General features: G+C 29.9%; 1 pseudogene; it reads right to left on the bottom strand.

The window, feature by feature from the left end:
- Positions 1–11,982: 11,982 nt before the first annotated feature.
- Positions 11,983–19,232, bottom strand: LOC105803117 (probable sulfate transporter 3.5; annotated as a pseudogene).
- Positions 19,233–22,609: the final 3,377 nt, after the last annotated feature.

Here is a 22,609-nt window from a genome sequence, read left to right as displayed (position 1 = left end):
ATTATTGTGGATAAGTATTGAGATTATATATTAGAATATTTTTGGCTACATTTAACAACTAAGATATAAATACATTGAATTTTTCATGCTAATGTTGAATTATGATACTTATTATTTGATTGTTATAAAATTAAATAATCACCGAAAAATAAAGTCAATTTGTCTTTCATTATTCATTTTCATAAAAAAGAACACAATTTAATTTTTTTTCTTCTAAAATATCATTATCAAACACAACTTAATTAGGAGCGTAGCGTATAAACGGCGGGATGGTACAGGTCATCATGGGACCCTTTAATGGCACGTAAGAAGGTGGGACTTTATTTTAGGTTTAATTATGAATTTCATCCTTCTATTTTATAAAAAAATTAAGACATTGGTCCCTATGCTTTAAAATGTTAGAATTTGGTCCTTGCACTTTACAAAAGTTCAAGAGTTAGTCTAAGGTTAAAATATACCATAAGTCCCTGTACTTTATAAATTTATATTTTAGTTCCTATACTTTTTAGATCTCAAAATTCAGTCCAATTGTTAACTCTATTAATTTTTTTGTTAAATTGAAATTTTTACAACATTATTTTTAATTACATTATTACCAAGTGAGTATTTTTTAATGCAAAATGTCAACCCAACAAATTTAACAAAAGAATTAAATGATGTTAACGATTGGACCTAAATTTTGATATATGAAAAGTAAAGGAGCTAAATCATTTGAAATAAAAAAGTATCAAGTATTAAAATTTAACTTTATAAAGAGTATAATGACTTATGACATATTTTAACCGTTAGTCTAATTGATAATTTTGATAATTTAGTCTGAACTGGATTTAATGGGAAGCATTAACAATGTTACCTAATTGGATTAAAATTTTAATTTTCACAAAATTCGAAGATTAAATTTTGATAGATTAAATTGGAGGGATTAATTTCTTAATTTTCATAAAATATAGGGATGGATTTCATAGTTGAACCTCTTTTTTATAACCTTACAAAAATGCCAACCGGCAATGCCAGCTATACTTCTCAAAACGACACGTTTCATGTGAATGTTGCCCTCGTGTCGTCGCGGATTTTTGCTGAGGGGTCCCACTTGCTTCTGGTTTTGATGGGAATGGTACCCAAGGAAAGTTGATTAAGTTGTAAAAATAATAATTAAATTTAAAATTCCGATTTAAATCACTTGAATTTGTATTTGGTTGATTGAAACTTGAACTTAAAATACCCCAAATTTGATTTTAAGTTGATTTAAACTCTAGTTTTAAATTCGATACAAAATTTAAAAGGATTCGAACTCGAATAATTGACTAACAAACACAAATAGTTAGGGGTATAAATGAGTTACTAATACTTATAAGTTATTCGAGTTCGACTTTAAAAAAATTCAAATTCGTTTCAATAGTTATCAGTCGGGTTGAATTTGAGCACTATGATATTCTATTCGAATGGCTCTCAAGAATCAACAAGTTTTTCCTTTTTAGTATATTTTTATATTATGAAATCACATCTTTACCTTTATTATATAGAAATAGTTTAATTATGAATAAACTTAAACTTAAAAATGAATGAGTTTTAATCAAGTTCGATTATGTCTTGAATTGGGCTCAAATTTAAAAATTGATATTCTAGTCGAGCTCAAACTCGCTATTATCTAAAATTCGGCTCAGCTCAACATTATTACACCCCTACAAATGATTACATGACCCAAATTAAAAATAACCAATAAAGAGTTAATCAAAACCCTGAAATGATTCATCTAAATTTTTGAATGGTATTGAGAGAAGGGCAATTATATAAACAAGGTTAAGGTATCATAAAATATATTAGTAATTGCTTTCTTGTATGGTTGACAATTCGATATAGAATCGAATAACCCAGCTGAATTGACATTTCTACGTGAATGCCAAGGTGGGTAAGTTGCATGTGAGGGCCTATACCCTAAGTGGACCAAGATGCTTAAGCTAGGGAAGGCAATGCCAAAAGCCAACGGCAGTGGGTTGGTCCATTATAATGCAACATGCCATGAAAATGGCAGTGAACTTATATTAAGATTTTTCACTAGAATCTTGTTCAGCTTTTCAATAATCCACCAAAAAAAAAGTGGATGGACCTGAAAAATAGTAAACTTTGTCCTTGAGAATGCAATAGAGGGACCATATGCTGCTTCCTCATCTTATCAAATTCAAATGCACAAAACTTGTTCCATTGGAGATAAGATGCCCTATTCCTTCCTTACATAACATTTTTTTTAGGTTACTCTTTAAAAATAAATTTAAGTTCAATTGTTAATACTGTTAAATTTCTTTTGTTAAATTCAAATTAATTATTATGTCATTTTTAATTACATGATTATCAAGTGAGTATTTTTTAATTTTAAAATGTCATACTAACAAATTCAAAGTATTAACAATTAAACCTGAATTTTAAAATATAAAAAATATAAAAATCAAATTTCAAAATTTCAGAAAATATAAAAACTTATAACATTCTATTTGGTTTATTAGCTCTTCCTAATTGTAACTAGCTAAGCCACATTTGATATGGACATTTCAAACCAGTCGAAGCCACTAACAAAAGCATAAGGGGTCACATTTTCATTGCAAGTAGCATTGAAAGGGGAAAAAGGGAAGAATCAATTCATTTACAATTGGGGCTTAGAGTAGGTGAGTTGTTATTGAAAGTGTTGAATTCGATTCAATTTGGGTTCCATTTAAAAATTCATATTTTTATGAATAATTATAATGTACACCGACAATGAATTTTATTTTAGAAAACCATTACATGTTTTTAAAAATTGAAAGATATAGATGGTCCTTGTGGCATATTTTTAGCTTCGATTATGACACCAAAATAGTTTGACTACCAATCTAGAATATAACAATCCTTTATTTCTTGTGTTCAAAGTATACCAACGGCCAAGGGGAGAGAAGCTATTCATAACTTAGGTTCGGTGGAGTCACAACTCGATTCTGAATAACCTTGTAAGTTTGATCCTTGAATTCATTTTATTGTTCAAATATTTTTAAAAACTCTCTTTTTCTATATTTTATAATTAAATTTAATTTGGAATTTGAGTTGGATTAGCTTGAGCCATGAAAATCTTTGTCGAACCCCGGCCCAACCATTCAAGTAGGTCACCTAGGCCATGGACATTTCAACTTGGCTCCCTTGATTAAATGATCTAATTGCACTTTTAGCCCTCTGAAATATAAATAAATTTAGATAAAACTTACTAAAAATATGAAAGAAAATCCACACATAACATTTATGCATAATCTAATCAACCATCAAAATTCCGAGATAATTAGCTAGATACAAACTAAAGGCTCCTAATTGTCGTGTTTCCAATCTCTCAAATTCCTCGAAGGTCATTATATACCTGCGTGTGACAAGACCAAGAACCTCCCCCCATAATAACTTCAAAAGTTAACTTGTTCCAAATCTTGTTTGATTTTCTTTTCGAGTCCCAAAAAACTGCTGATCATTTATAGACGGGAAAGACCCATAATTTTTTTGGACCTTAAATAGAAAAATATCATAAGTTTGATGTGTTGGTTTCTAACACCATGAATCAACCTGTCTTAGAAGTCCCTACGCCATAAGTATCATTGTCCCACGGCAACATATTTTATATATATACATGCATGATGAATCTAATATCTTGAAATCATCCAACACAAAACCCTGTTCGGATGGTAGGAAGGTACAATGGGCTCGAATCTCTTAATATCTCAAATATATATATATATATTAGGACCCACGAATGAATGATCTTTTTTAACTCTAAAAAGAAAAAGAAAAAAAAAAGGAAGGTACAATTAAAGGTTTACTTGACTCCTCGATGTACCACATTTCTTAATATTTTCAAAATTTTATCAAAATAGAACAATAATTTTGTTTTCAAAATAAAATAAACTTCTGTCTTGCTCCTCCCCGAAACATAAATGAATTGTAGAGTAAGAAATTTTTGGGACATTTATAAATATAGAAGTTAAAGTAAGTTGAAGTCTTTGTTCATTATAATGCCACTTAAGTTATTAACTTTTGTTATAATAATTTATTTGACAACTCAACTTTATAAAAAAGGTCATATTAACTCTTCATTTAATTTTCGTTTTTTTAGTCTTTAAACTTACATTGTTAGTTAAATCACCCAAAAGGGTGGAAAAGTTAACGTTTGTTAATTTTGTCGATGTAGCTTTCACGTGGTAGTCCATATGTATGTTGCGTTAGCCATTAATTAATTTTTTAAAAATTTTAATTTTTTTATAATTTTTACATTTTAAAACAATTTTAATAATTTTAAATACTTTTTATACTTTTTTGAATTTTTTAAATTAAAAAATTAATTGCTGACGTGGAACCCATACGACAATCCACATGTATGCCATGTCAACAAAGTTAACAAACTTTAACTTTTCCATCATAATTTAAGGTAATTTGACAAATAATGCAAGTTTAAGAGTTGAAAGAAACCAAAAAAAAAATGGAGGCTAAAATGAATATTTTTATAAGATTAGAGGATCAAATAAATCATTATGCCTTAACTTTTAATGGTACTATTAATTATGTTCTAGGTATAATTATGTCACAGCTAATATTAGTATATATTTTATTATCATTTATTTTAAATTAATATTATATAAAACAATATTTTAATAATTATCTCGAGGTAAGTAAAATTTATCTAAACTTAACCTAACACAATCCAACTAATTTTAGAATTAGACTTGCTCTTTTTAAAGAATATATCCGACCTTATTAAATCGGGTTGGATTAAGACCTATTAAGTTAAATTGTTTTTACCATCTCTAAATACGGCTATAAGAAAACGAGATTTAATCATTAAACTTAACAATCTTTCTCGATTTAATTCAACTTTATAATATTTATATAAAAGAAAAAGCTAAATACATAATAAAATATTTAAAAATATTATTTTATATATAAACAATCATCTCATGTGAATTTCAGAGGAAGCAGGGAAAAAGTAAGGTCGGGCAGAAAACTCAAAAATCTATTCCTTTTCTTCTTTATTTTATGTCGGCATATGAGAACAAAGTAAAGTATGTTCCATTGAACTAAAGTTAGATTTGCTTTTTCTACCTTACTCTCTTAACTATAATAAGAAGTCTGTTAAATTCATTAATATGATGTTTTGATATAAGTAAAAATGTTATCGAATAACCATGTAACCAAAATAAAAAAGAGAGAATTCATTGGTATGATGGTATTAACCAAAATGTAAATTTATCATTATATTAAGTGACTAAATTTAGAGACTATGAAGTTATATGGAAGGGTACAAAATTTAAAAAGAATAATAACAGAAAGGAAGATGGAAAAAGGATGTGAAAGGATTTTCTTTTTTCTGGCTGATAATGTTTAACAAAAGAATATTAAATGATTACTCATGATTGGTAGTTTTCTTTTCATAAAGGTTTCAATTCAATAAAAAGATAATTAATGGTATTAGGAGAGAGAGTTATGGATTATAAAATTATATTTTAATCTCTTCAAATAATAAAATTTTGATTTAATCCTCTAAACTATTAAAATGGTCTCATAAAATTGTATAGCTTAATTCCAGCCCTCCAAAAATTTTCTTACTTCACCCCTATTATAAATTCTAAAAGAATTACTCTTCATTCATGAACAGCCAAACCAACATCAAATATACATTTATTCTAAATAAAATACATTTTAAAACAATAAAGATAGAAGATGAAAGGAAGGAACTTGATCCAAATCTTTCTAAACCCCCCCCCCCTTCTTTTTTTGCTTTGCATCTATAAAAGTGTGAAGGATCACATGAACAACAGCTGGCTTTGTAATAGAAGGAACAAACATCAATAGGAAAAAGCTTCTACTTTTTTGTTAAGTTAATAACAATTTCAAAAATTGATTCCATAACTCAAAATTAAACAAATTTAATCGGATCAACAATTCAATTAAAAATGGTTTAAATTTGAATTAAATAGAAATACGAAATTACCTGAATTTGTAATGGCTCGAGTTTCAAACCCAAATGATTGATATTGAATTGAAATTTACTCGAAATTTTAAAATTTGAATTGAGGTGATGTAGCTTCACATAACCCAAAATCAACTAGAACTTATTGTATATGGATACAAGAGAAATGTCAAATTCTATAAAAGGTCCTTGATTTATGTGTTTTCTTTGCAAACCATTTCCAATCTTTTGTTTTTCGAAATATTTATTTTAGTTATGAAGAAAACTTGTTTTCATTAGTTCTCTCAAGTAAGTTTAGAATATCTTAGTGATAAGTTTTAGTTTAGATTTATTACTCATAAAGTAGAATGCTACTTCAATTAAATAATAATTACAAATTGTATTCGCATTTAAATATTATTATAAAACTAACATAAAGTAGTAAAACATTTTAATATAATTATAATTTAATTTAAAACTATTAATTGACATTTAAATGTAAAGTAGTAGTCATACTTGTAAATTGTATTTATAATTTAATAGAGTTATAAGTATAAAATAAACAAATTATCTATTAATTATTACTTAATTACTATTAGAGTTATATACTAATTAAAATTTAAGTTTAGCTTTTAAATAAAATTAATTATTAGATATATTCAATAAGTAACATCTAAGAAATTGCATGTAAAAAGAATGGAGATAGTTGGCATTAATAAGTTAGAATTATCCAAAAAGAATGGAACGTTAGAACAAAGCTAGCTACTTTATAAATTATAATTATATTTTTATAATTTACAACTCTAGATAATATTTGCATTAAATGGTTATATACTTTTATCTTTTATTATAAAAATAAACGTGCAATGCAAGACTATATATATATATATATGTGGCACATCACGGTATGTTTTTAAAAACAAAGCTTATTTAAATTATTTGACAAAGCCAATGAGAAAGCGTTGGTGTCAAGATTAAAAATACGTATTTTCAAAAGGGTTAATATAGTATTTGTTATATGAGTTTGGCTTCAATGCTCAATTTGGTACATGAGGTTGGTTTCAGTATTCAAATTGGTAATTGAGTTTTTCCAATTTGATACACCGAATTTTTTTTGTCTCAATTAAGCACTTGAATTTGGTCTCAATGTTCAATTTTGGTACTTGAGCTTTTCTTCATCTCGATTTAATACCTATATATATTTACTAGAACACATGTGTTGAATATTCATTAAATCATATAATGTCATTTAATTTTAATACTGATTTTATATTGAACCAAACTCAAGTAGCAAACCATAAATGAGAGGGGGAGAATGTTACTAGAATTGGTGATGTTTGGAGGTCATTTGAGTCTGTTCAAGTGTTGGCTTTTATTGACTGGTCGTAGCTTAGCGGAAGATGGGGTACTTATTGCCCTGAGATTCCCTGTTTTGCTGGACTGTCTTCAATGGATTTTTTTTTGGTGTTGTTATTGGTAGATGAGGTTAATTTTTGAGTGTTGTGATGTGACACAAGTGCAACAGGACATTGTTACTCGTTCTTGTGGGAGTTTACCTTTTGTTTTCCTCTAGTGATTTTGATTTTGAATTGTGACTGTTTTTGTCCTCTTTATTTTATTGCATGTATTTGTAGGCAAAAGCTATTTTGTCCTTCACTTGTTTTTAGGCAAGTTTTGTATTTCATTTCTTGGTGTTTTCCGGGATATCTATGCTGTCATTCATATCCTCTTTTCTATTCCTATTTCGGGACTTTTTAATCAATAAATTTCATTGCCATTGAACAAGTAAGAGTAAAAGGCAACTGAGTTCAATTTCTAACATGCAAATGGAAACTATGTCATAAATCTCTTCTTCGTAAATTTCGAATTTAATCTCTGTTATTTTCTTTTAAGATTTCAATCCCTTTATTTTTTAGATTTTAAAAAATTAGGTCCAACTATTAACATTATTAAAATTATTTTGTTAAATTTAGATAAATTATAACTTATTTTGTAAATTACATGACTACAAAGTGAATACATATATTTTAGTTTCAAAATGTCGTACTAACAAATTTAGCAAAAAAGAAAAAAAGTAGTTTTAACAATTGGACCTTAAATTAAAAATTTAGAAAGTGTAATAACTAAATTTTTAAAAATAAAAATACAAAGATAAAATTTCGAAAAATATAAAGACTTATATAGTATGTTTTAACATTTGCAAAAAGATGCAGTTTATAAATGTCCTACCATGGAAAGAACATGCAGTGGCAGGCTCCTATATTTGTACAAATTGTTAAAAGATTTTTTTGAGTTTTCAAGCATGGAACCAGCTTTGCTATTTACTGCAAATGTGGGTCAGGATATGTTTTCATGGCCGTTGATAGTATCAAATAAGCTCACTGGGGCTCCACCCTGGATGGACAACCCCCAAAAAATATCGTTAGTTTTTCGATTGTATGAACTATGAACCACACAAGTTCAAAGCATCAACCAACCAAAGTAGATGATGGGATGTTTTCTTTTTTCTAGCATGTGACAACAATGAAATTTCATGTACAGAGCTAGCCGTTGGAACATCTTTAGGAAGAGATGTTAGGTAAATTATGTGTGGATTGTTAATAAATTTTTGTTGAGTTAAATTTTATCGTGTGGATCTATTTAAGATCTATTTTAATTTGGTTTTAGATATTAATTTAATTGTGCTTTTGTAATACTTCATGATAAATCCTAAAATTATGTATGTTTTGATTTAATTTGGGTAAAAGTATTGTGGAGATTATTGTACTAAGAGTCGATTATATTTTATTTCATTCACTTAAAAATAAGTCACTGTACATTAAATCAAAAAGTAAATAATTTTTTTTTGTTAGAAATTTCACCCATTTAATAATAATAATTCCCAATAGTAATAATTCTTATTAGAATTAGGGGGCAGGTTTCATGTCAATGGTAAAATACCTCATTTGTTGCAACACTCTTTTAAACAATAAATAAGAAATAAGGGGTTCTCTTGAACTAAGAAGGGGAAGGAAGAAAGCGAGTCGGTGTGATAATTCCTCATCCTCAAATTAATCCTTCCCATGGATTATTGTCCCAACTAATAATTAATTGTAGGGGTGAAATCTTGATAGAATTCAAAAAAGCGAGGAGTAAGTCCCAAGCCCTAAAATAAGAAAAAAAATACAAAATTCTCATGTTTATAGGATTAAACAAAAGGGATTCGCAAATAAGAGTGCCAATGCTACAACGAGCCCATAAATTGTTAAAGCTTCCATAAAAACCAAACTAAGCAATAAAGTACAAGGACCAAGTTTTAACCGTAGAAAAATAGCGTGACAGACAGAATAACTAGACAGTTACGTATACCTCATTCTAACGTACAATGACCAAGTTTTAACCGTAGAAATGAATGAAAATTTTAACAGAAAGATCGATTTGCTCTTTGATCTAATGTATAAGACTAATTTGCCCATTTTGAATAGAGGGAATAAACTGCAATCACTCTAACTTGTAGGACAATGACCTCGATGGTACTTTTACCCCATAATGTAATATTATACATGAACTTTGATTTGATTCAATTTTCACAAACCAATAACATCATTATTGATATAACACTATTTTGTGTTTACATTACATACACAAATAATTATATTTATATAATATAGAAATAAATTGATGTGTTCATTTATTTAAATGTATACAATTAAATTAAAATCAAAGTTCATATATCTAATTTTACACTTTATCATCAATTTTAAATATATGTTATCGGTGGTCATAAGAAATATGTGAATTAAGTGAAGAAGTAGAAAATTAGTATATGATAGCTGGAATTTGCTGTCCGGATTAGAGTTAGTGATGTGACAAAGTCACTGCCCTCTGATGAACCGAACAAGTGAGGAGAAACAGATGAAGAAACAAGAAATCAGCAACAATGACATCATTTGCCCAATATAATATATATATATACATATATCATAATGCATATTAAGGAGGAGGGTTACTTAGTGTAGTTTTAGTCGTTGAAATTAACCCAAAGCCAATATTAGTAAAATATAGAAAAAAAACAAAACAAACTTCCTAATCCACTTCTTCAAATTGGAATAAACAACTAATTTGAAACATATAGATTAGAAGGTGATAGTTTTGTAGGGTAGAATCAAATTAAATTTGACATGTCAAAGTTGTTGTTTTATAAAGTCGTCATTTTTAAGTTGTTTTATCAATATTAAAGAAGCAAGACAGAAGCAATGAGTTTCACCAAACCAATAAACTCTAGCATCCCTTTCGGGAGGTTGAGTAATAGACATAATAAAATTCATCTAAGAGGGTAGACGTAGAGTTGAATCAACCTCCTTCATATCTTCTATTGCATGACTATTAAACATAAGATATTATCAAATATTTTAGGTGTATGACTATGATTCCAATTGAAACGGAAACTTGTAATAATATGTGCCAAGAGATGTGAAAATATTCAATGATACATCAAATGATATACCGATAAGCAAACATAAAAAGATTAAACACAGGGAAGTTGTTAATGCAGTTCAGACTTAACTTATGTTTACGGCGTCATACTTTTAAGGAAGAATACCAATACTAAATATAACGATAAAGTGATAATTTAAATTCAATCTATTCTAACCCTTAGATAATTGTAGCCTCACTCAAGTATATTTAGTATGAACTCTCTCCTACTCACTTTTCCTGTTGAAGGTAAAAACAAATCACCCATACTATGTTTGGTGCTAGTGTAACAACATGAGTAAAAAACATAATTGTTTTATATGTTCTAAAATAGCTAGACATAAAATAAATAATAATTAGTACATATTTAAACATGTAATCATAAATATGAGTAAAAATTCTTATTAAAATTAAATAAAACTTCTTCAAAATAAATGAAAAGTTTTCATTCTCTTGATTACAAACAAGTAATGTGAATGGCTACGAATTACCCACTATATTCAATTTATAACTAATTAATGACTAAAACATATTAAAATCATAAAAATACAAAACACATAAAATATTCCTCACAAACCAATTGTACTGTATACTCTAAGCTCATATTTAATCCCAGCATCACGCCATACCCTCATAGTGGGAAATTCTCAGTTAACTTGATAATTTAATTTTTATATAATTAATTGAAGCTGGATGCTTTTCACAATTAAGTTTTTGTTCCTTTTATCACATTATTTTTTACAAAGGCAGATAGTTAAACCGTATTCAATTATCTTTATTTGCTCATTTTTAATTTAAAAAAGTTAGTAGCTTTGGTGACGATTAAAAATGCCTCTAAAAACTTGAAAATGGTGTCTAATAGCTTTAGAGATAACTTAAGTTGTCCCTAACATTTGTTGTTTAAAATCATGTCTCTAGAAAGGATTATGATGCTAGGGACGATAGCTTTATTCCTCCTTTTAAGTTGGTCTCCACTACTCATTGATTTTGTAGTGAGTATAGAGTCTAAATTATCAATTTTTTCTTTATTTTCCAATAGCAGAGGAACTAAATTGAAGAATCTCTCAAGTATTCATTACATATATAAGAGATAAGTGTATAGCTGTTAATTATGGGGCGAGTTGATCAGTTTAGGGTAATGTCTAGATCAAAAGTCAAATCGAATTTTACAACTCTCCAATCTATTTAGGCCCATAATTTTCGAATTGTTATGAGGTTTTCGCCATTCAAATTTAAGTTTATATTTTTTTTAATTCGGGTTATTTTAAGTTCAAATTACTTCAAATTTTGGTAATTTTGAATTACTTGTCCTAATTATTTCTATTTTTAAATTTAAATTGTTTTGAATTCAATTTCGGAAACAATGATTTTTTCTATTCAACAATGGATTACCTCAACAATTCTCACCATTTACATGATACATACATCGGTCGATGTTTTGTAAGAGTAACGGTCGAAATTTCAGGACCAAAAAAAAGAAAAAAACAACACACAGCCTTCGTTTTTATGTTTTGCTAATCGATCCTTGACATGTCTTAAATTTGTGCTTGTATCTTCTACTTCTTCTTTTCTTTTAATTAAACAACATCTTCAGTCTTCGAGGACCCCAATGCTTCTTCCTTAGTACTAGTATCCATAGTAAACCGGCAACTTTGTATTGCTTCTTCAATCGACAAGTAGAAAGCTTGTTTGCCAAGAACATCAACAAATTTGGCTAATGTCATTTTCTCTAAAACTTCAATCCTAGGGTTCACTAAACCTAACTGAAAAAACAAAACAAAACAAGGTTTAAAACACAGTTTTCGTTTTTTTAATTTTTCATGTCTATTTTACAGAATATGTTCAAAGTTTATGACTGTTTCTACCAATAATATTGTCTCCAAAGTTCGAACTTGTGTTCTTCCTTGAAAGTGCAATGTTTCTACCAATAATATACCTTGATATGCTTTCCTTTCAAAACTCTAATTAGTTCTATGAATGTGTCAATGCCTGACATGTCAATGGAAGCAACTCCTGCAAAAACCCCATAATCAGTCAGATGCTTAATGCATAATTTAGTATATGAATTTCACACCTTTTTCTAATATTTACAATTGTTTTTTCTGAAAGTAAATTATATTTGGTAAAGGATTTAGCATGGAAAATGATAATTACCTGACAAATCTAGCAAAATATGCTCAGTACGATACTCTGTAACAGCATCTTCTTCATTAATGTACCTCAAAATCCTGCTCAAAATCCATCCGATGGCAATTGGTACTAATTACTTTCTCATCTAACATTGTATGCATGCATGCATACATATATACAGGCACAGGGCGAATACAAAGAGGCGGACAAGGGTTTGATCCCTTCAAAAATGGAAAATTGCAATTCAATTTTCTTAAAAATCTTTAAATTATAAATATTTATATTTTGGCCCCCCAAAAAATTATATAATCATTTCAAAAATGATGAATATGTAAACATTCAATTCACTCTTGTACGTACCTTTCTCTAATGTAACTGCAGTTTGCAAAATAAACAGGGGAACCAAGTTGAAGCACAAGGATCCCTTCTACCGACATCGTTTCAGGGTATTGCTCGGTGTCACGGTATAAACTTGTATTTGGAAGTCTCCCTAGTTTACAAGCTGCTGGCCTTGCCACATATAAAAGTGCTCTCAGTAATGACAATCCCACCTGCAATGGTAACACATTTTATGTATATGTATGTGTATGCGTATATGTTACATTTGTATTTGTTCAGTGAAAGTACCATGGAGTTTCTTATATTAAGACTCAAATTATATTTTGTCCCCTTCACTCATTTGCTCATTTTTTGAGTAGAAAGAATAAAATGCAATTCGACTCCTGATACAAATATTTCCATGGTACGTTTACTGTATTGTTCATTTGAGTTGCTATGTATCTTGTAGTTACCGAGAGCAAGAGGCCTATGTCCATGCTACCGAAGCTGACGCCAAAGAAGGCAGCCATGCAGATGGCGAAGTCGAATTTATCGACTTTATAGAGGTGATACATCTCCTCATAGTTGATTAGTCCAAGCATTGCAGACATGATAATGGCAGCTAAAGCTACCAAAGGGGTATAACTAAAGATTGGTGCCAAGAACAATAGTGTTAGCATCATGCAAAATCCTTGAACTACATTGGCCATTGGCGTCTTACATCCAGAATTCACATTCACATCTGTTTTTGAGAATGGACCTGCAAATATAAATCATTTAGGTATATATAGGTTTATAATTTGATCGACATGTATTTTAAATATGTTTTATGCCAGATTTAAACGGACATTTAACGCCCAAACTAATGGTTAAGTTGAAGGAAAAGTTTGATTGATAAGGTTAGAGGCGAAGGGAGGGGAGGCAAGTAAGGCCTTGGCCCTCAAAAATGAAAAATTGCTGCTTTAGTCCCTTAAAATTAAAAAAATCTACAATTAATATACGGTAAAACTATAGTTTGACCCCAAAAAATATTAGAATTTTGATTTAGTTCTTTTGAAAACCTTAAAGATATAAGCTAATGACTAAGTTGAAGGAAGGGTCTAATTGATACGGTTAGGGGCGAAGGGAGGGGAGACAAGTAGGGACCTGACCCCTTCGAAATGAAAAATTGTTGCTTTAGTCCTTCAAAATTTAAAAAACATGAAGTTATTAGTCCTTCAAAATTTTAAAAATCTGAAGTTATTATATGGTAAAATTATAGTTCGCCCTCCTCAAAATGCTAGAATTTTGATTTAATTCTTCTGAAAAACCATAAAGATATAATTCAATGCAATGGTAAAATTGTATTTTAGCTATCATAAAAATGTATAATTTAATCTCAGCCTCACTAAAATTTTTTTGGCTTCACCCTTGGATACAATACTAATACTTTAAAAAGTCAATTAAAATGTTTTGAAGTTTACCAATGCAGACTGTAGTTTGAAGTTATCTTAAAAGGGAGATTAGATTTTGTACCTGTTGTTAAGTAGCATGAAGTTAGAGATCCGATTATGTTCATGAACCCATAGGCTATCATTTCCTTGTTGCCATCAATTTGTTCATTTTTAATGATGGCAAAACTTCGTCCTATTGCTATTCCTTCCTGGGATTTTCATTTTGAAAGATAATTAGGACTTTTTCCTGAGTTAAAACTATATTAATAGTTTTAATTAGAATCACTCATTACACGTACATAATTGAATAACTAACGCAATAATTAAACTTAAACAAATTAACGAATAAATTTGGAGAATAACCCACCCAATTAAATAGGGTGAGACTCGAATTTGATATCTCAAAGTTTCCAAAGCCTCAAACATACTATTAACAATTTATAGGATTTTTAAAGCTTGACAAAGACACTAAGTTGCTCAGTTTATTTGATGTCATATATGAACTTTGATTTTATGCGATTTTATACATGAAATTTTGATCTGATTCAATTTTATAAATCACTAATAATATTATCAAATTAGCACCATTTTATGTTCATATATTGCATACACAAACAATTATATTAATTCAATATGAAAATAAACTTATATATTCATTTCTTTAAATGCATACAATTAAATCAAATTCAAATTTTCATGTATATATATGAATCGTAATTCAAGTTTCATGTGTAAAATTGCACCAAATCAAAGTTCATGTATCAAATTTCATATTAGACAAAATTCATGTATAAATTTAATATTTATACACAACAAGTATGTTATTTGTTTCAAAATTAAATGTAGAAAGACAAAATGCTATTTATATAGTTGAGGTACTAATTTGCTCTTAAATCTATAGTTTATGAATCCATTATAAATTTACCCCCAAAAAATAAAAATGGTAGGATACTTACCACCATTGAAATAAGCCCAGTGACAACACCAGCCCTAATAAAATAATTGTAAGTAAAAGGAGTAAGTTGAAAAAAAAAGAAAAGAAGTAAAATCAACAAGTAATGAAAAAAAATGAACTGACAATGGCGATTCCATGTTGTTCACCGTGTCCCAAATATGCATAAAGACAACCAACCGCGACAACCGCCATGGGAGATATAGCTGATACCCAAAATAGGTTAGGTTTTCTTTGTCTCTGCAAAAAGCACATGGTGAGAACTAGGAAAGGTTTCTAAGGAATTGTTCATTTTCATGGTTAAGTTGAATTAAATATTTGTTTTGTTGAGAGATTTCCGACTTCTTTGGGTGAAGTCTTCGAATGTTGTTTGTTCGGAGTTGACAGATCCCTCAACATATTTGGTATTGTCCGATGTTGGGGGTTTTGTTTTTTTGACTCCATTGAGAGTTGCACAAGGTTCAAAGGGTGGGAGTGCTCACCTACCAAGACTGGGCAAAGCCAATTTTTATGAGAGCTAAAAATGAAATTTCACTATTCTATTGGCTTATATCTTTATGATTTTTAAAAGGATTAAATTAAAATTTTAAGATATTTAGAGAGGTAAACTATAATTTTATCATATATAAACTTATAATTTTATGAATTTTGGGAGGTCTAAAGTAAAAATTTCTCATTTTAAGCTGGTCAGGACCTCTGTTTGTCCCTTCCCTTCACCCCTATATAAAGGTAATAGTTGCTATTTATCATTGATAGGGTTTGAACCCAATTCCTAAATGGCAATGGTGGGCAGACAAGCTACCATTACTATGCCTCCCCTCAATAGACCTATATCCTACAAGTTGGGGGTTCAAACCCTACCATTGGCAAATGGCCACCATTTCTTTTGGTGGGGGGTTGTGTGCCACACGCGGTTCGATCCAACAAGGCGCTCTTACCTAATAAATTTGTCACTTCTTCAGGCAATCTCATGTACTCATGCTTTCGACTAACTAGGGAGATAAAACCTCGGCCCAATCGGGGATAATGCTGAACATGTTGAGGGGCTTGTCGACTTTGGGTAGATGACACTTCTAAATCTGTCACTTCTTCGCGTAGCCTTGTGTACTCTGGCTCTCGACTAAGTCGGGAGATAAAACCTCAGCCCGATCGAGGACAATACTGGACATGTTGAGGGGCTCGTTGGTTCTGGGTAGATAACACTTCTAAATTTGTCGCTTCTTCAGGTAGCCTCATGTACTCGGGCTCCCGATTAAGTTGGGAGATAAAACCTCGGCTTGATTGGGGATAATATTGGACATGTTGAGGGGTCTGTCGACTTTGGGCAATTGACACGTCAAAAACTTTTCTCGAAGGAGTCGGAAATTCCTCAACATGTTTAAAGAAAGTGTAATCCATTAATTTCACACCCACATGCATGGTTTAATTCTACCTACAATCCTTGTACTCTTCAGACTTCTAAGATTTAGTTGCTTGTATTTCCAAGAATTTAATCTTTCTATTTATCTAATTTAAAAAATTAAAATCCAATTAAATCCTATTAATGGATTTCCATTATATTTGTATTTGTTGCATTTTAATATCTCAAACTAAAAGTATGAGGATTAAATTGCAAAAATCTACAGAATATAGAACTTAAGTAGGGTTGTAATTGAGCCAAACCAAGGTCAAATAATAACTAGCTCGAGCTCGAATTTAACTCGAAATTTAGGGATCGATACTTTGCTAAAGCTCAATAGAACATCAAATTTTATTCTCGAGCTCAGCTCGAGAAACAATTGAGCTGCTTGAACTTGTTCATACTTAAGATATATCTATATAATAAGGGTAAAAATGTAATTTTATCATATAAAAATAAATTTGAACAAAAAGTTCGATTACGCTCACAAACTATTTGAATAAAATATCATGGTGCTTGGATTCAATTCAATTGGAAGCTCAAATTGCTTGAATTGGTAATTATCTAATCAAATTTAATTTTTTTTCGAGATAAAAAAGCTCACCACATATCGAGCCACTTGTAGGAAACAAAGGAAGACCAAACCAGCAACAAAACTTTGCCACTTCCACTGCACAAATTCAACAAATCAAACTCACGATAATTAATTAAAGAGAAATTATTTGGTATACTGTTAATAGAGTTTTTAGACTCTACAAATAGGGTAAGGGGTTGACAAAATAAATATTTAAAAAAAGACACACATGTTAATTTTTTAATATTGCTTGTAAAATAAACTTCCAATATACTAAATCCTCACCCTTAATTGAAACCCATTTTAAAATCCTTAATTTGCTCATCAAATTGTATATGTATGTATGTATGTACAAACCTCGTTTCTATGGTGGAAAATTGCTTGTATTAGACGAACTACTTCTGTACGAGTGGTGAAATGTTCTATGTATGCATGCATGCATGTATGTATGTACAAACCTCGTTTCTATTGTGGAAAATTGCTTGTATTACACGAACTACATCTGTACGAGTGGTGAAATTTTTTAAACCAAGTATGCCTTTCATTTGTTGCAGGGAAATTATTATTGCAGTCCCTCCCATGAAACCAGTGATGGTTGAATGTGATAGGAAATCAACCAAAATTCCCAACCTGAACAAATTTAAGACATATAAGAGCAAAATCGTCAAACTGTATTTGGTTATTTCCACTAAAAGTCCTCTAATTATGATCCAATTTTTGAATTGGTGCAAAACTTCAAAACTTTGAATTAAGTCTTCAAAGTATCAGCATCTTATCAATCATATTCTCAAGAGTGAAGCTTTTAGGAGGGGCCAGAACTGAATTATAAAATTTTTTAGAACCATGTATTAATTTATAATTTTATTATTTTTGAAGGGACTAAATAGAATTTTTTTCATATTTGACGGGCCAAAATGAATTTTACCATGAATTAAATTGTAATTTTATTATTTCTATAGAGACTGAACTGAAAATTTTTAATTTTAGGGAACCAAGACCCTTGTCACCCCTCGGTGTCGCCTTTGCAAATCCTTCCTTTAGCATACCCATTAGCCTTTGCATCAGATGCTAGTTGAATCTTACTTTCTAGCATGTTTAAAAAAAAAAAAAATCAAAATTTAAACATTTGTGTTGCTATTGTATTTGAAAACTTAAATATGATGTGTGTATTTTAAAGAAATAATCTTCATAAATTTTAATGAGATCGTCTGGTTTTTTAACATGCAAGATCCAAGCTATTTATACATTCAACATCATAGTTATGGGACAGAGGTAAGAGCCTTTGCTCCCTTTGGTTAAAGGATATAATATCCATTTTAGCCCTTCCAAAATTTAATAATTTAATTTATTCTATTTTAGTTTGGGATTAATTTGAAATCTAGGTAGTAGTTAGGATTAACCTAATGTCATTAGATGTATTAAATGACTAACCTGCAAAATCCTAAAGCAGTTTGGAAAATCCCAGTGAAGAAAGTTGAAGTGTAAATCAAGTGAAGATACAATGTGGGGTCATCTTTTGATGATACCACAGCTCCTAGGGTTTCATGCATAAGCAACGAGCACGCCGCTACTGTTCCGACCGCTAAGTTATTTGAGCTCCCAAACACAGTATAAATAAGAGGTGGTACGAAGCTTGAATCTATGACGAATAACACGAATCAATACGACACATTTTTAGTGAAAAAAACCATTGAAGCCAAAGAGATTATAACTTACATAAGCCGATAATTGGAGGAAGATCAGCCAGTTTGGCGTAGCTAATCCCTTGAGGGATCGCGAGGCTTGTAATGGTGATACCGGCGAGCACGTCATATCTAAATAAATGTAGATTGTACCTCGGTAGCCATTCAAAAATTGGGATGAAATATTGGATTTTTTTTCTTGATTTTTTGCAATGGTTTGTCGTGTCGGAACTTACCGAACGGATCATCAGGGAAGAACGTTTCTTTACAATCTTTTTTGAATGTTTTAATAAATTTTCTTGGGGTTGCGAAATTTACCGTATGTTTCGAATCCGTCATAATAAAAGAATAAGAAGTAAAATAATTCAAATCAGATTGGATCTGAAACCAAATCGATGTGGAATAAAAGAAAAGAGTTTGGGAGTGAGATTTATATGGAAAACAATTAGTACGGAAATAGTGCCAAAATAGTGGTTACAACTAACGAAAAATTTGACAAAGTTCGAAATGTTCGTCTTGGGACAAATGAAATGCTAGTATAACTCTATGTATGCCATATAAGTTTGTCTTAACACAAAACGAGGAATTAGTTGTATACAATTAATTTTACTACAATTCTTTTTTTCACTTTTAATTTTATGTTTTCACTTGGATTATCTTGATCTTAATTATCTATAATCTAAGGTTTTCATGTAAAATAAAAAACAATATTGTCGATTGAGTCTTAGTTCAATTGACATTAGCCTTATTGTCAATTCAAGAGATGTGAGTTTGAACACGTTGAAGCGTATTTATCTTCTTAAGTAAGAGTTGGTAAGAGGCTATAGGTAGTTCTAGGCCTAGGTATTGTATAAAAAAAACAATCTTAGGTGGATGAGTTTATAATACGACAACTAGAATGCTTCATTGATTGACACGTCAATATTTTATAATATTAAAATAAAAATTAAGACTCACTATTAATTTAAAATCAATTTAATTTTGGAATCAATTCTATTAATTATATTTTTTCTTTTACATTATTATAAATGAATGACTCATCTTTAGTGATTATTATTGTTGGCTAAAAAAATGAAAATACCCTAAAATCTAATATAATTTAGTGACAAAAAATAAAAATGAATAGTTAAATAACTATTTTGTAACTTTTCATAGTTAAGTGATAAAAAACCAAAAACTATAGTTGAGTGACTATTAATATAGTTTACCTTTTACTACTGTAAGAATCTGAAGTCCTATAGAATGAATTTTCTTGACTATATTATTTGTAAAATGTTTTAATCTTTTTCTAGTTCGAAGTAATTTAATTAATTCATACAACTCATAACCCATACACAGGGTGTAGCTAGGTGGGCTGGCAGGAGCCCCGCCTCCCTTAAAATGAATTTTTTTTCATTTAGATCTTTTATTTTTTAAAAATTTTAAATTAGTAAATGTAAAATTGCACTTTGCCTCCTAAAAATGATAAAAATTTGATTTAATCATTTAAAAATTATAAAGATATAGGCTATTAAAATAGTAAAATTACATTTTATTATCGTAAAATTACAATTTAATTTCGACTCCTAAATAAAATTTCTGACTTCATCCCGGTTGATACATCATACAAGCAAACAAAATAGTAAAATAATATTTTGGAAGAAGCCCAACACATTTAAAAGGAATGTCTCATATTGATATAATATTACATACATTAAAATAACCACAGTAATATTACTCATATTAAATGCAATAATTTTTGTTATGACATAACAAATTAAAAAAAAACCTTAACTCACAAATCTGTATATCTAAACTATTATTTCATTATTTATTTTAGCCCAAAACGTCAACTTTGTTTTTAAAAAATCTTAACCAATAATAAGTTGACATGTCATCTAGTAAAAACAATTATTTTTCTATTTCATTTTTTTATTTTTTATTTACCTTTTTCTTTTCTATTTGCATTTCTTTCTTCTTTTGCCATAAACAATCCAAACATATTGTGTCTTGATTATTATAAATTAATGGGAAAATGCATTTTGCAGAGGATGCATGCTAGATATTGTCTTTTCATTTTTTGAACTAATTCCTTCAAATAGTAGGATGTTGCTTGATAGTCTAGGTTGTTTATGAGATAAGAGGAAAGCAAGGAGAATAGAAGAAAGAGAGAAGAGAGAAGAAAGAGAATAAGAAAAAAAAAGAAAGGCAATTAAAAAGAAAAAAAAATTAAAATTTAGAGAGTTAACATTTTGGGCTAATTTTTTTAAACTAAATTAACATTTTTAACTAAAAAGTAAATTTAGGATCAGGCAGAGAACTATATAATAAGGTTGTCTAAGAGAAGAATGTGGAACTGGAGCTAAGGGAGGACGCGAGTTGCTTGCCCTTTTCTTCAGGCCGTTAGCCACATACATTGCCTTGAAGTATCACATGTCAAGCTGTTATTGGTAAGTTAAAGGCAAGTTGCCAAGTGGTCTAGAGTTATAAGCCTAGGTAGAGTGGCACTATAATGTGCTCTGAGCTACCTTGGATGGGACGTGGTAGTTACAGTCTACTGGCGGTTAATGAGTGAGCCCTTCTGTAAGAGCCGAGGGTTTTTGCGAGGGGTTCCATTTGAGGGGTTTGCATGTACTACTTGTGGAGTAGATGGTTCAAGTCGTCCTATTAAGGTATAACAATCGCCCCTAGCTAAGGAGGAGGTTATAGAGTGACTTGCCTTAAGGCATTCTTCCTTTCTTTTTTTAAGGAAATTTTTTGAAGGATAAATGTGTTGGGCTTTGAAGACTTGTCAAAATGTTAGGAGAAAACTTCTGTAAAGGGTTAAGACATGCTTATATTAGGACATGTGCCTTTGGGGTAGTAAGGGTTTAGTATCACCGTGGGGGTGATTAAAGTTGAAAGGGTGAGTTTTGTGCGTGAAAAGCTTGTATGATTGTCATTTTCCAAACACTGCACGTCATTATCACCCACAATTATGACTAAGCATTACAACTCACAATTTAGAATTTGCACATGTAATTACCTTTTGTTTGAGTTTGAAAAATGCCATGTATCACACTATCATTTGTGGATAAGAGACATGTTTTGTGGTTTTTTGTTTGGAGACGCTCTCTTATCCAAGGAGTTTATATAATTTTGGGTCTGGTCGTTTTATTACTTTTCACAATAGTTCAAGAACTTCCAAGAAAGTTTTTCTACACTCACAACTTCAATTGTTGATAAAACAATGTAGTAGATGGTAGAGATGGATGGTCACCCTGTTTAGGTCAATGTAGATAGTTGTTTAATAATGTTGCTTGAGAAAAAAAAGATGGAACCAGAGTTAAGGTAGGAGAAGGTAGTATGCAAATTGCTTGCCCCTCTCCTCAGCCATGAGCTATATATTGCTCCTTATCTTGGGACACCACATATTAAGTTGTGGTTGGTTAGAAGTAAGTGGTTGAGTGGTCTAGAGTTATAAGCCTAGGTAGAATGGTATTATGATGTACTGTAAGTTATATAAGATAGGACGGTTAATGAATGGGCTCTACTATCAAAGCCTAGGGGTTTTTGTGAAGGGTTATCTTTTAGGGGCTTTGCATGTATTGCTTGTGTAACAATATTTTAGCAATTATCCGCAACAACTTCAGAAGGGAAGCATATATTGATTTTCGATTATTCATTATCAAAATTTAATTTTCCGAATCTACTTTACTTTCCTGGCAAAGAATTTAGATATTAAAGTAGTAGTTTCT

The sequence above is a fragment of the Gossypium raimondii genome, chromosome 7 (genome assembly GCF_025698545.1).
Source record: "Gossypium raimondii isolate GPD5lz chromosome 7, ASM2569854v1, whole genome shotgun sequence".
In the NCBI taxonomy this organism is placed as follows: Eukaryota; Viridiplantae; Streptophyta; class Magnoliopsida; order Malvales; family Malvaceae; genus Gossypium; species Gossypium raimondii.
The sequence above is the reverse complement of the archived record's forward strand: the minus strand, read 5'-3'. Positions and strand labels throughout refer to the sequence as shown.